The 12,537-nt window shown below is 46.9% G+C and overlaps 1 long non-coding RNA gene across 6 annotated transcripts in view; it reads left to right on the plus strand.

Moving 5' to 3' along the window:
• Positions 1 to 12,537, plus strand: part of LOC113573878 — a 33,064-nt gene that overhangs the window by 1,788 nt on the left and 18,739 nt on the right. For 3 of the 6 annotated variants that reach the window (XR_004776080.1, XR_003410256.2, XR_003410255.2), the window contains exons 2-5: positions 7,396 to 7,486; positions 10,090 to 10,180; positions 11,042 to 11,208; positions 12,238 to 12,363. This is a non-coding gene — a long non-coding RNA (uncharacterized LOC113573878). The remainder of the gene's footprint in view (positions 1 to 7,395; positions 7,487 to 10,089; positions 10,181 to 11,041; positions 11,209 to 12,237; positions 12,364 to 12,537) is intronic. The other 3 variants (XR_004776083.1, XR_004776081.1, XR_004776082.1) reach the window with 3 other exon arrangements.

The raw sequence follows: 12,537 nt of genomic DNA on the forward strand, positions 1-12,537 counted from the left end.
TGCCTTATTGTCCCGGGGACATTTGGGCAGCTGTACCTTTTCTCAAGTTGCGGCTAAAAACAGAGCAGTCCTCCGGATAGGCCATGGCACTGCAGGGAGATCAGCAATTGGATAGAAATTGATTGTGTGTGCAGGGCAGGCTTGTTTCAGGAGGCCTAGATAGAGGGGCCTAATACGAAAGGCTCTGGTTCCAGCGTTAACCCAGATTGTATTATATATTCAAGTGATACCTTACGTTTGAGCCGCTGAAAGCTAAAAAGCTTTTTTTTTTTTTTTCCCTTTCCGTCCTAACGCCATTGGCTGTGGTTTCCAGGAAAAAGCATTAAGTTTGTCATTTATACACTCGGCATGGGCTAAATAATTCCCCTTTTATCCCCACCCACATGGGAAGCTAATGGATCATCAAACTCGATGCGATTGTTTCTTTGCCCAGGGACCGAAGGCTGTCCATTGGATACACGGATGTGTGGCGCATCGGATCCGAGACTTGGCGGGCTGCATTTACTCCATTGCACATGCAAACATGCAGCAACAATGGGCGCACGTACACACACACACACACACACACACACACACACACATACACACACTGCTTTTTTTGTTTTTGGTAGAGCAATTTCCCTCACCCTTTTCTTCGCCCTCTCATATCTGCCTCTCCTCCATCACTCCCGATAAATCATGGCTACCGAGTTCACTCCAGAAAGCACGACGAATCGCACGCTCCCGACATGCCTGTCGCCTGCCCGGGGCCGGCTAATCACAGGAAGACTGATTACTCATCCTTGACACAAGCATCGAATAAATACGCTCCGCTCACCGCAGCTGCAAAACTTTTTCTAGAAATCCTGCCTTGGAGATGTTGTCTGTCAGGGGCCACAGGCCTCAGCAGGCAGCCTGCACCACCACCACCCCTCAACCCCCGCCCTGACACAAGGTGGGGCTGCTTCCCTCCGTGCATGAACGTGAAACGAACATTTTGACATTGACTGACCCCCTTGGGCCTCTGGCATGGTTGTCAGCCAATGCCACTGCACCAGTGCCTTTCATGCAGTCACCATATAGGAATCGCTTTAATGCCGAACTCCTTTTAGTAGCTTTAATTCCTTAATAATTTGAAGGCAGATGCAGGCCCCATGGTGGGCATTATTTGTGACCAGCTTCTCTGGTGCAGGACTGTGTTTAGCCTTTAGTTTGCTTCCTTACAATATGTGGATATACTTTCCTAGTTCAGAAAGTGTAAGTGACTGGAATACATTTTCCAAACTTTGGATGAATGCCACCACCCCGAATACTTTTTGTAAAGGTTGTTCAGAAGTCTCTCCTGCTAAGTTTTTAAATACCTCCTTTTATTGGAATTTGAAAATTCATTCACCTACCCTACCTCCACCTCACTTTAAACTACCTACTTATAGGGATGTCCTTGATAAATCTATTTAATTTATTACATGCAGACATTTCCTGGCTTCTGCTGGCCATGGGAAACACAACGCCTTACTCTCACATTGTCCTGTAAGTCTCACACTGAAGTCCTGAATTGAGCGAGTGCCTTCGCCCAATCGTGGATTTATCCAGCAGGATCTGTCTTGTCTCTCTCTCCCAGGCCGGGGACTCAATCCCTGGCTGAGCAGGGCACACCGCCTAGGCCAAAAACCCCCAGGGAGACTTTGATTGGCAAAATAATTATTCTATTATGTTCTCCGTGGGCTCTTTGTCTGGCCGAAGCCCTCTAATATAATATTTGGACTTAAGCCCCCATTTCAAATGTAGCAATCTGATATTCTATTTTCAGGTCTCCTTTTCATGTGGGTCAAACGAGACTTGAGAAGTTCCAAACTGGAGCTCTCACCATCAGATTTGCCGGGTTTGAGATTAGGCCTTGGGCAGGAAGCAGGATCCTAAACGCTAATGTCACTTCCCTCCTAATGATGTCAGTGATTTCTGCAGGTGGGAAATTAAACGTTTCTTGCTGTAAGCGACTTACAGCCAAAATCGCTAGCAGTTCTGAGAGTTCTCTGGTTATAACAGTGTACTAAAAGGGGGACTGCGTCCTGAGCACTGTTTTTTATTATTATTAAAAGCTTTGCATTCGTGCAATTAGTGAGGATGATGTGTAAAATGTGTGTAGTTCTGTTTGCTGTTTGGAGGATGACTGTTTCAGAACGCAGCGTATAGGAGCAGCAGCCTGAACCACAGCGCCCCCTGCAGGCCTCACAAGATGACGATCACCTGCAGATGCGCTAGGCAGCCCCAACCAGCATCACTGAGAGCCAACAAGATGCTCAAACTTTGAGGGTTCTTTGTTTCTATCCCCTCTCTCTCTCCCTCTCCCTCTCACCTTTGAGTCTACCATGAATTGTGGCTGCAGCAGGCCTTGTGAAGGGTACACCCAGCCCCAACCCCCTCAACACAACCGTGTTTAGGGTTCTAACCACATGCTCCCATGTAAATGGGCGTGAAATGGAGGTCAGCACCAGCAGTCCTCCAAGTGCCTCCGAGGTGCCTGGGAGAAGCTTTCAGCAAAAGCCACAGCAAAAGCACTCGGAAGGAGCAGCCAGAGGCCATGAAATGGGCAGAGCTGTGGAAGAAGCTGGTTTGCAGGTACTCCTCAAAGGGACCATGTGGGTGTGTTTGGAAGGCCTGGCTGCAATAGGATCTCATAAGATTCGGCAGGAGCGGAGTGGTGGTCTCTGCCCGAAGGCCGCCCCACAGAGGCTTTAATTGGCTTGTGTTAGATTAGGAAGTGGAGTCAGAGCCAGACAGATGATGGGCTGGAGGAGTGAATCAGCCAGTTCTGGAGTTCAGCTTCTATGGTGTGAAAACGTATGTGTGTGTGTGTGTGTGTGTGTGGGCACTTCTCTCTTATCCGTATTTGGACGGAGAGGCAGCCTCTCTGGTCTTGTGCTAGGCGGGCCTGGTGTACTCCTGTGTGCCTGTCTCTGCTCTCCCTTTCGCTCACTTTCTCCTCTATTCTTAACGTTGCAGTGAACCCACACAAACCCTCTGCCATCTGCTCTGACTAGATCCATTCGGTGTGTGTGTATGTGTGTGTGCAACTTTGGAGGCGGACATTCCTCCCGCTTGCGCACACACTCGCACAGGACACACACATGCGCGCCCACACACACACACACATGCACACACACACACGCACACACACACACACACACACACACACACACACACACACACACACACACACACACACACACACACACACACACTCACGTTCTAGCAGTCTGTAGCCACCACGTCACCGCTCTGTCTGCTGGGTGGCCTCTGGGGAGAATGAACCACTGAGGAGCTGGAGAGTTTGCTCTCAACTGTCTTTCGCAATAAGTCACCACTCTGAACACGAGCTTATTGTTCCCTTCACAATGAAACTTGATATTTGCCTAAACGCTCAGTGTAGCTGAGCTGGGCCATGCTGTACCGGTTAGGGTATATCCCGCCACCCTCATCTCCCACTAAAGGGTGTTTGCTTGGCCGACTCGTCTTTGATGGCCATCACGTCCAATTCCTCCTCTCCGTTTCTGATTAAACCGAAGACATCGGGCCCTCGCTCTGGGTCGTGCTGAGTGACGGCTGCGCCCCCCTGATGGTGCGGGTTTTAAAGCCGGCTCGTGTTGCTAGAGACAAATCCTACCCCATGTTTTAGTAATAGACTTTAAAAAAATCACATTCCCTTAAGTATTGCTTTAATGGACAGAATATGCTGGAAGACTTTAATCTCTCGTTTGGTACAGATGCAGTTGTCATAAGAGCAGCCTCTGAAGTCAGCTCCAGCGACTTAAAAGAGCCAGGTGTTCAAAAATCAGCCATTGTTGTCAGAAATGTTTTGGTGCTTTACCTATCAGAAGAAGCAGCTTTTGGAGTTCGGGGCTGTTTGAACGCTGATTCCACCTCTCCCCCTTCAACCCCTCCCCAAGAATTCCCAGTTTACCTGGTAGCTTTTGAAAGAGGTTCTTCTGTTTCTTCGTGTTTCTTCGATGAGGCCTGCAGACTTGACAGTGATGTAGAGTTTCCTCATGGGCTGTTTGTCAACATGCTTGCTCCATACAGAGGAGGGCTGTTTCCCCATGCATCATATAAACTGACATTAGCTTTTCTTAATCTTACTTACTTATTTACTTACTTACCCTCATCCCCTGGAAGGTTGCGAATAGCACTTTGGTTGTTTTTGTCAAGATTCTTTCGTTCGATGACAAATAGCATGAACAGGAAATAGAATGTTTCGATACCGAGTATCAAGTGGCGCTGAAAAATAAAAAAGCGGAAAATTTAACACTAGATAAAACTTTAACACAGGTCTTTAAAGGACCAAACCTGTTTCATCTTTACAGGTCTTATCTTAATTGTCTTTCGTAAAACCGCTTATTAACAGCGAGCTCTGTGTCAGCCCTGCTTGCTGTGGGGGGGGGGGGGGGGGGGCGCGGTAAATGGGCAGGGCCAGGGGGGCGGGCTCAGGCCACAGGAGCCGGAGAAGGTCGGCACCTCCCCCGCTGGCCGTGACCCGTTAGCCAACATGGACATAGCAGTGCATGGACCAGGAAGCCAAGGGGACCGCCCCCACAACCCCTTGCAACCCACCCGCCTCCCCGGAGCACGTGGACACGGCTGCCGCTGCCGAGGACTTGGGTGTGTGCGGTGCAATCAAGGGGCTTCGTTTCATTTGAATATCGTTTAGCACTGCGATGCGAAATAGTGAATTTAACTTTTTATGGCTTCCACTGAATTATAAATGAGAGCATTAAGGAAGCATACTAATGATGAATATAATTGGGTTTGGATTCTTCCTTTAAGCGCTTTGGCTGGTTTTCCTCAGGAATGATGGGCCTGGCTCATTTAGAATGGCCAAACACTTTGTCCTTGACAAAACAAAGTCAATTGATTTTAACTGCTGCTGATTGTATATCATAGAGTAACCTTTAAAGCTATGTTTCTCAGTGACTGTGTACTGAATAGACGACACCGACACCATTCCCATTAATTGGCTTACTGATGCAAGATTGAAAAGCAACTGCGATCAGTTGATCGGATTGAATAATAATGCGTTTTAATAATTGATATCTGTCGGAACGCATGAACAGCGGAACGACCACTGAGTAATTTGTAATGAGCTGTGAAACGGATCGATGTGAGTGTGTTACTGCAGTATTGTCCCAGGTATTGAATTCTGTTATTCTGTTCCCCCCGCAAGGGTAGGCCCATGCAAAACCACATGCCTATACAGGTGTGTCTCTATTTATCCGGGCTTGGCAGATGCGCTGTTTATTGATACCAAGATGCTGCTTGCGCTCATGCAGAAATCTATATCTTCTGCAGGGTTCTTCTTTTTTTTGTTAGCCGACTGGAGGGTTTCGTGCCCGGCTGCCGAGAACTACACAGAGGCCTCTCATTTTTTAGCCCTGCTTAACCTCAGCATATCTCCTTTTAAAACAAAGTACAAAAAAGTACAAATGTTTAAGGGAACTTAAAAGGACAATTGTGTTGATTTGAAGAGCATTTAGCCCCCCTGCCTTCTCTCCCCCAGTTACAGACCAGCGAGGAGAAAGTTAATAGCCTGGCTTAAGAAGTTGGCCTGCTCGAATCCAAATTACAGGAAGACATGGAACAATCTCAACAGCTGCGAGATCAAATTCTCCAGCAGCAGGAGTCTTTAAGTAGGGCAAGCGAAACTCTCAAAGACACCAGAAGAGCAGCTGGCACAAAGGTAAAGGGAGCACGGTCGCCCCCCGTCTTTGCGAGGAAAGGAAAGAGAAATGTGCGCTTCTCAACTTCCCACATCCCTTGCGATGCCGTATTCCCAGGACGTGTTGTTTAGAGGAATGTGGAGTCTATTACGTTAATTTCAGTGTTTTTATCTAAATATCACCATTCAGAGATGGCATGTGTTTGTGTTGGCGTGCCCTGAACCGGGAGCGCTAGGTTCAAAATCACAGAGGACCAGCTCTGTGTAGAGAGAAAACAGCATGGTTCTGTCAGGCCCAAACTGGTGGAGGAGAAGGTATTTTAAGGGTTTTCACCGCACAGCAAAGCTCTCTTCATATTTTTACTTTAAATGAATTTCAGATGGAGGACGAGCGGATTTCCAAGTGCGACGCTTGCAATGGGGGTAACCTAATTTTCTCGGCGACGGCACGTGTGTTTGGCGACGCACACTTAATCCTGCTGCCGAGCAAAGCTCCGTCCCTTTAACCCCTAACCTCTACGAAAAATATACGCATGTCCAAAAGTAAGTGCTCGTGACGGGCTTCGATTAATCTCCACAACTTTTATCTTCAGATTTGCTAAGCAAACAGCAGAGGCATTAATTTCGGTACGGCTCCTGTTACTAGGCCACATCTGCTTCTGTTTTGAAGTGAAAAACCTTCTCTCTGATCTCATATGTTGAACTACTGTAACTTTGCCACTGTCTATTTCCTGTTGTAGGGGAATAAAGAAAAAGGGTGTGGGCGGTGAACAATAACAGCTTTTGTTCTAGAGTAGTCTCTGCGTTAGCACAGCTGAGCAAATAACTTTAACACTTTGGGTTGAAATAACCCCCTCTTGCCCTCCCCGCATCACCGTCTCTAATGTTTTTGCAAACGTTTCGATATTTACTGCGTCAGCAGCTCCGGATCATGACAGTTTTCATTTCTAGACGTAAAGAATGCCTTTTAAAAACGCATTTGTCCTGTTGCTTCGATAGTTTTGTTCCAGACTTTTGTATTTGTGCTCATCAATGGCCTTTTTTTGTGACAGAATCATGTTGCCTTAATAAGAGAAGCAAGTGGGCCAGAGCTGGTGTTGTCTTTTCTGTGCCACTGGCCTCCGTTAGAGGAGGGAAGCCGGGAGACAAGGAGCAAAGGTCATTTGCTTCTCTGATGTCAGTGCAGCAGAGAGTAGGGCCTCCGTTTGAGCCTGGCAGTGAGGAGAGCCATGATGGATGCCGTTCTACCCGCTACCCAGAAGCCCCTGCTCCTGACTGGCCAGAGTAACTTCCAGTGAGAAGTGTGTGTGTGTTTAGGGCAACTGGGCTTCTCAACAGTTCCATTTGAGCCTCTCCCTTAGTGCAGATTCTCTGCAGTCTAAATGTCGCAATACCCGATATCTCACCATGACGTCTCGATAAAGGTACGCTTTTTTTTTGCCATAAATATTGGATGCGCTTGACAGTCGCTCGATTTGTTTGTTGGCTGGTTTCATATCACACTTATTTCCCTATTTCTCTCTTGCTCTTTTTACGGAGCGACTGCACGTCAGTTGGGATTCTGTCTGTCAGTATTTGATGTTTGGAGGGTGGGAGGTGCACACGCAGAGCAGTGGGGAGGGAAGATGGATATGCAGTGATTGATTTTAAAAATACCTCCTCCTTGATTTCAGTGGCGTCCTGTCCGTAATGCAAGTCTTTTTTAGCCGCAGGTTCCTGTCTAAAAGTTTCGGAGTGATGGACCCAGCTGTGGGTGGCTAAGGCGCGCCTGTGTCGCTCTTGACGTTCATTCCTCAGGTAAATAATCAACAAAGTCTCGTCACAAAATGGCAGACGCACAACTTATGAAGAGTGCAGTTTATGGCCTTATTTCACATTACTTTTATTATGCTCCTAATGCATCTGCACTAAAGCGCAGTAATGCAATTCCAGATATCGTTGACCCTTATACTGGGGGGTTAATGTATTGTAGCATCAGTGTAGCTGCACAATTCCACCACCCCAAGCAATTCTGTGCTATGTCTCCCCCCCCCCCCCCGCCCCCCGTTTAATGAAGAGCTTCTGCCATATCCCACTCCTCAGACCACCCCCCACCCCCTCTTCAAAAAAAGGAAGAGAGCACCAAACTTGTTATGTATCTCGGGGTCTAAGTGTTGTCCTCTACTGTGGCTTTTTAATTTAAGCATGGATGATCACAAAGGTTCAGTGCAAACGAGGTGTGTAATAACAACCAGCACAGATGATATAGCTTCTCCACCGATGGTGCGCCAGTGTTCCTAATGAGTGTTACAAGCTGCTTTTCCTTTAATGTTTCATGAGGGGGCTGTAGCCTTCTATCAGGAGAGATGCACTCACATATCACTCCGTTCAGCACCCCCGCCCCCCCACGTGCTGTGTTCAGATACAGTTAATGTCAGTGGTTGTGCTCTGCCACCCATCAGATGTCAGGTTTGTGAAATGATGCTGCAGTGAGCCTGTTAAATGTGCTTTGGAAGAGCACTATGTAATCTATTATGCATGCAGGAAATGTACAAACACAATGGAATTATGCACCGTTGATATGATACAGTTGTCTCACGAGCTTTTTGCAGTCAAAAATCATTTTAACTGCTGAGTTTTCATTATTTTTTTCTGGGTTTTTTTCTCTTTTTGGGGGGGGCCACTGGAAAAATAATGCAAATGCCTTAAGGCACGTCATGGCCATGTGGCACCTGACACACACACACACACATGCTACAACACACACACAGACCGCTACACACAAAGGCTTAAGCATACACATGATCCCAACTCACACACACACACACACACACACTTACATGCACTCCCATTAGATCCTTCAGTCCTAGGTGTCTCTGGGTTCCCTTTAAATTCATGAACAGAAACGTTCATTTATTTAGAAGTCATGTAGGGGACTTGAAGATTCTTGCCTGCCATTTTAAGTGAATTTGGAGTCTTTCACAGCTGAGATGAGGCCTAGTGCATGTATAATGTGAAATATCTAATCCAGTGTGAATGGGAGCCTAGGGCCGCACCTGCAGACCATATGCCTGTGTTACTGAAGGCATCAGCTCAAGACAGATGGCCAATACAAAAACACTTAGTATCGTTTCCGATTGATCCTGAACATGCTTGCATAGACTGCAAAAACTAAATTCTTTTCCCAATAGAGCTTTGACCTGGACGGCGCAAGAGCAGACCATTAATGGCAGAATTAGTCCAAATCGCGATCGTCAGCTCACAGCACTGTATGACGGGTCGGCCTGCGGCTAGCGCAAAAGCAAAATGATTCAACCTGGACGCGCTCGCGTGTAATCACTGGGCTAGGACTACGGTGGTGAGAACAGCCCGGTGCGGAGCTACCCGGCGCGCCGTCATTTGAGACTGTTCTTCACGAGTGCAGGGTGAAGGGCAAAGAGCTATCTTAACTCCCATCAATCCTTCGGACAGTTACAAATGGCCTTTCACTTTCCATAAGGCCCTCTTTGTGCTGGACTGTGTGGTGGGGCACATTGTTCTGCGTTTGGACGATTTTGGTGTGGGCAGGGCATCTCAAGGCCTCCCAGGGCAAGATGCATGGAAGCAGTTAATTCTCTTTGCGTGTTGCTCGAAACTAAAGGAAGCATTTTAAAGAAACCGACTTAATCTGGCGCTAAACACGAGCCTGAAGATGACGCTGAAAGAAGAGACGAACTCCTGGCATATAAAGAGGCTGGTTGAGCTCTGCGTCTGCATAAAGAAACTCCAACAATAGCAGCCATAGTCAGCTACAACGCAAAAACTAGGCAACCTCCCCTGCACCATTGCCTCCCAAGGACAACAGCTGTATGGCTGTAATTGCGTTTATTGTGCTGCTTAAATTATTATGAATAGTTAAATTGGTAAAAAGGAGAATTATGGGATCTTGCTTTTAAAGAGTACTGTATTGAAAGGATTGACCTGGGTGTATGAAATAATAAACAGCACTCTTGTCCTTGGTTTTGTGATTGCAGATACACAAGAGGTACAACAAGCTGCCTACGATGCAAAAGCAATTATGTAAGGGCAGAAAGCAGCTAGCTGACTGCAGAAAAGAGACAAGGCCCACCACGATCATGGCTCTGCAGTCATAGATGATTGCCTAAAATCTGACAAATATTACCTTCAGTCTCTCAGACACATCATATTGGTGTCCTTTCTGTAAAATATGAAATGAATCTTCCCCAAACCAGCAATAGCCAGCTAGTCAGAATGTCCTCTTTTTATTGAAGGCGTGTAGTAGACTGCACTGACATTTGCCATGATCTCCATTTGAACCTGTCTCTAACAATCCGTCTTAATATGTATTGCGGTCTTGCTCAGTCTGTTGTTGTATGTTTATGTGTGTGTGTGTGTGTGGGTGTGGGTGTGGGTGTGGTCAGGGTCACCAGAAGCAACAGGTGGAGGAAATGCAGGTGGAGTGCCCTGATCTGGCAGCCTGGGTAATGGAGCACTGCAAAGAGCCCCACAGATGTAAGAAAGGGAGTGGTGTTTAGGAGAATAGGAGGTGGTGGCATCTAGGAGATGCTCATATGAGAGCAGGTGGAGGTGTTTTGGTGTTCATGTGAGAGGAGGTGCTCATGTGAGAGGAGGTGTGGTGTTCAGGGGCTCTTTAGGGGAGAGACGTGTGTCCTCCCTGACCCTACTGGAGCCTATTGCCACTCATCCATTTACCCACTCATGAAAAAATGCATGAGGGTGTGTTTGGAAGCAGTGGAATAATTTTCAATATTTAGCCAGGCTATGAATACAGATGATGTTGAACTTTGGTGTATTGCAGCACTGTACGCACATGTGCCTGTGTGTGTGCACTTGTGTGTGTGTGTGTGTGTGTGTGTGTGTGTGCATGTGTGATTATGCACACGTATGTGTACATATACGTACGGGTCTGTGTGCCTGTGTATGTGATCACCTGTGTGTGTGTGTGTGTTTGTGTTTGTGTGTGTGTGTGCATGCGTACGTGCGTACGTGTGTGTGTGTGTGTGTGTGTGTGTGTGTGTGTGTGTGTGTGTGTATGTGTGCATGCGTGTGTGTGCTTGTGTGTGCTCGTATCTGCATGTGTGTGTTTGTGTGTGTCTGTGTGTCTATGCATGTGTGAACCTCGTGTCTTGTATCTTGACCTTGTGTGTATGTGTAATTGTTTGTGTGTCTGTGCGCATGCACACATATGTCTGTGCATGTGTGTACCCCAGCTGTAAACAAGCACTTCATCTATACTGGATTGGTGAATTTTTTTAAATGTTTGACTCTCTTCAACTGCATCAGCTATGCTATGGTGTTAGGCAAGTTCCTATTCTGTTCTCTTTGTGTGTGTGTGTGTGTGTGTGTGTGTAGCAGGCAGTACATAAGCAAGCAGCACAACCACTTACAGGAGCTGCGTGAGGTACGTCGTCAAGGAGACGCCTGCCTTGACCAGGCAGAGCAGATGAAGCTGCAGCTACGGAGTGCACTACAGCTCACGCAGCAACAGGTTAACTGCTGCGGTCCTCTACACACATGCAGTAAGTATAGGCTAGCTGAGTGGTATTAAACGCTGGTCCTGTCAGCCCAAAGCCTGTTCGTTTTGCTTTGATGTGCCTGATTTAGCTTACCAGACAGTTACTCAGACCGCTAAAACCACTAAACTAAGTAGTTCTATGGTATGATACCACTGGGATTTGACACTTCTGGACTAGCTGTATATATGTTCACACACACACACACACACACACACACACACACACACACACACACACAAACACACACTCAGTCTCATAGTACCTCTCAACAGTGTATCTCAACATTCAAACTTTCATTCAGCTGCCAATAGATCCAGTCCTGTGCTATTACAGACTTCACTGATATCATATCAAAAGCACACATAAACTCAACCACAATCCCCTTCACCAACTGTACCTCAGTGCCTGTGACGCTGAACCCAAATCCCATTTGCCCACTGCGCCCAGCTGGCGCGATGGGCGGAGTTTTGGGGCGGATGTAGGTGGAGCTAGCCAGATGTGACTGGAGCAGTTCCCACAGCTCTGAGACACCCTTGGCACCTTGCACCCATTGACTCGGCCGAGAATGTCACCCAGGACATGGTAAAACAAGCTCCTCCCTCCCACCAGCACTGAGTTAGTAATCGGTAGTAAAGGTTTATTTAGCCATGCTGTTTTTGGAACATGTTTAAAAAAAAGAAGAAGCATATTTTATTCTCACTGGTCACCTGCTGGTATGACGCAGGTGTTTTCAAACTGCCAGTAGACTTTGTGACACTTTTCAACTCCACTTTAAAAAGCTTTATTGTTAAAAAGCTTAAACTTTAAAAACTTTGTTTTGTTTTTTTTTGTTGTTGTTGTCCAGCCTGCGCAGCTGGGTCCTTTTAAGCTGCTTGTTAGAAACAGGGGTTGTGTTGTTTGTTCAGAACAGAGGCACCTGGAAGCTGTGTTTACAATGCTGTGGCTAAGCGCTTTGGGTCTGAGAGATGACCCTGGCAAAGGAGAAGCGCTCTGGCCACTCTCCAAGACCGGCATGTTTTGTACTGTGTGCAGGTCACTGGCCGTCAGAGTGGCAGGTGGACATGCGGTGAAGCCCACACGTCGGGTCATGCCACATGATGGACACAAACAGCAGGAGAGAGAAATCAAGGCAAATGTGACATAACAAGCAGTTCCAAGGTTTGCTGGTCGCTCCACTCGGTTAATAAGCACAACATTTAAAAAAATAATAATAATATGAGCATAACATTTTGATAGCAGGTTCTCTGTTATAGGCAGAATAGTAGTATATCAAAGTCACCGTGGACTTTTTAAACCATTTATCAAAGGCAAGGAAGAACAAAGCCACTTTTA

The sequence above is a fragment of the Electrophorus electricus genome, chromosome 5 (assembly GCF_013358815.1).
Source record: "Electrophorus electricus isolate fEleEle1 chromosome 5, fEleEle1.pri, whole genome shotgun sequence".
Taxonomy (NCBI): Eukaryota; Metazoa; Chordata; class Actinopteri; order Gymnotiformes; family Gymnotidae; genus Electrophorus; species Electrophorus electricus.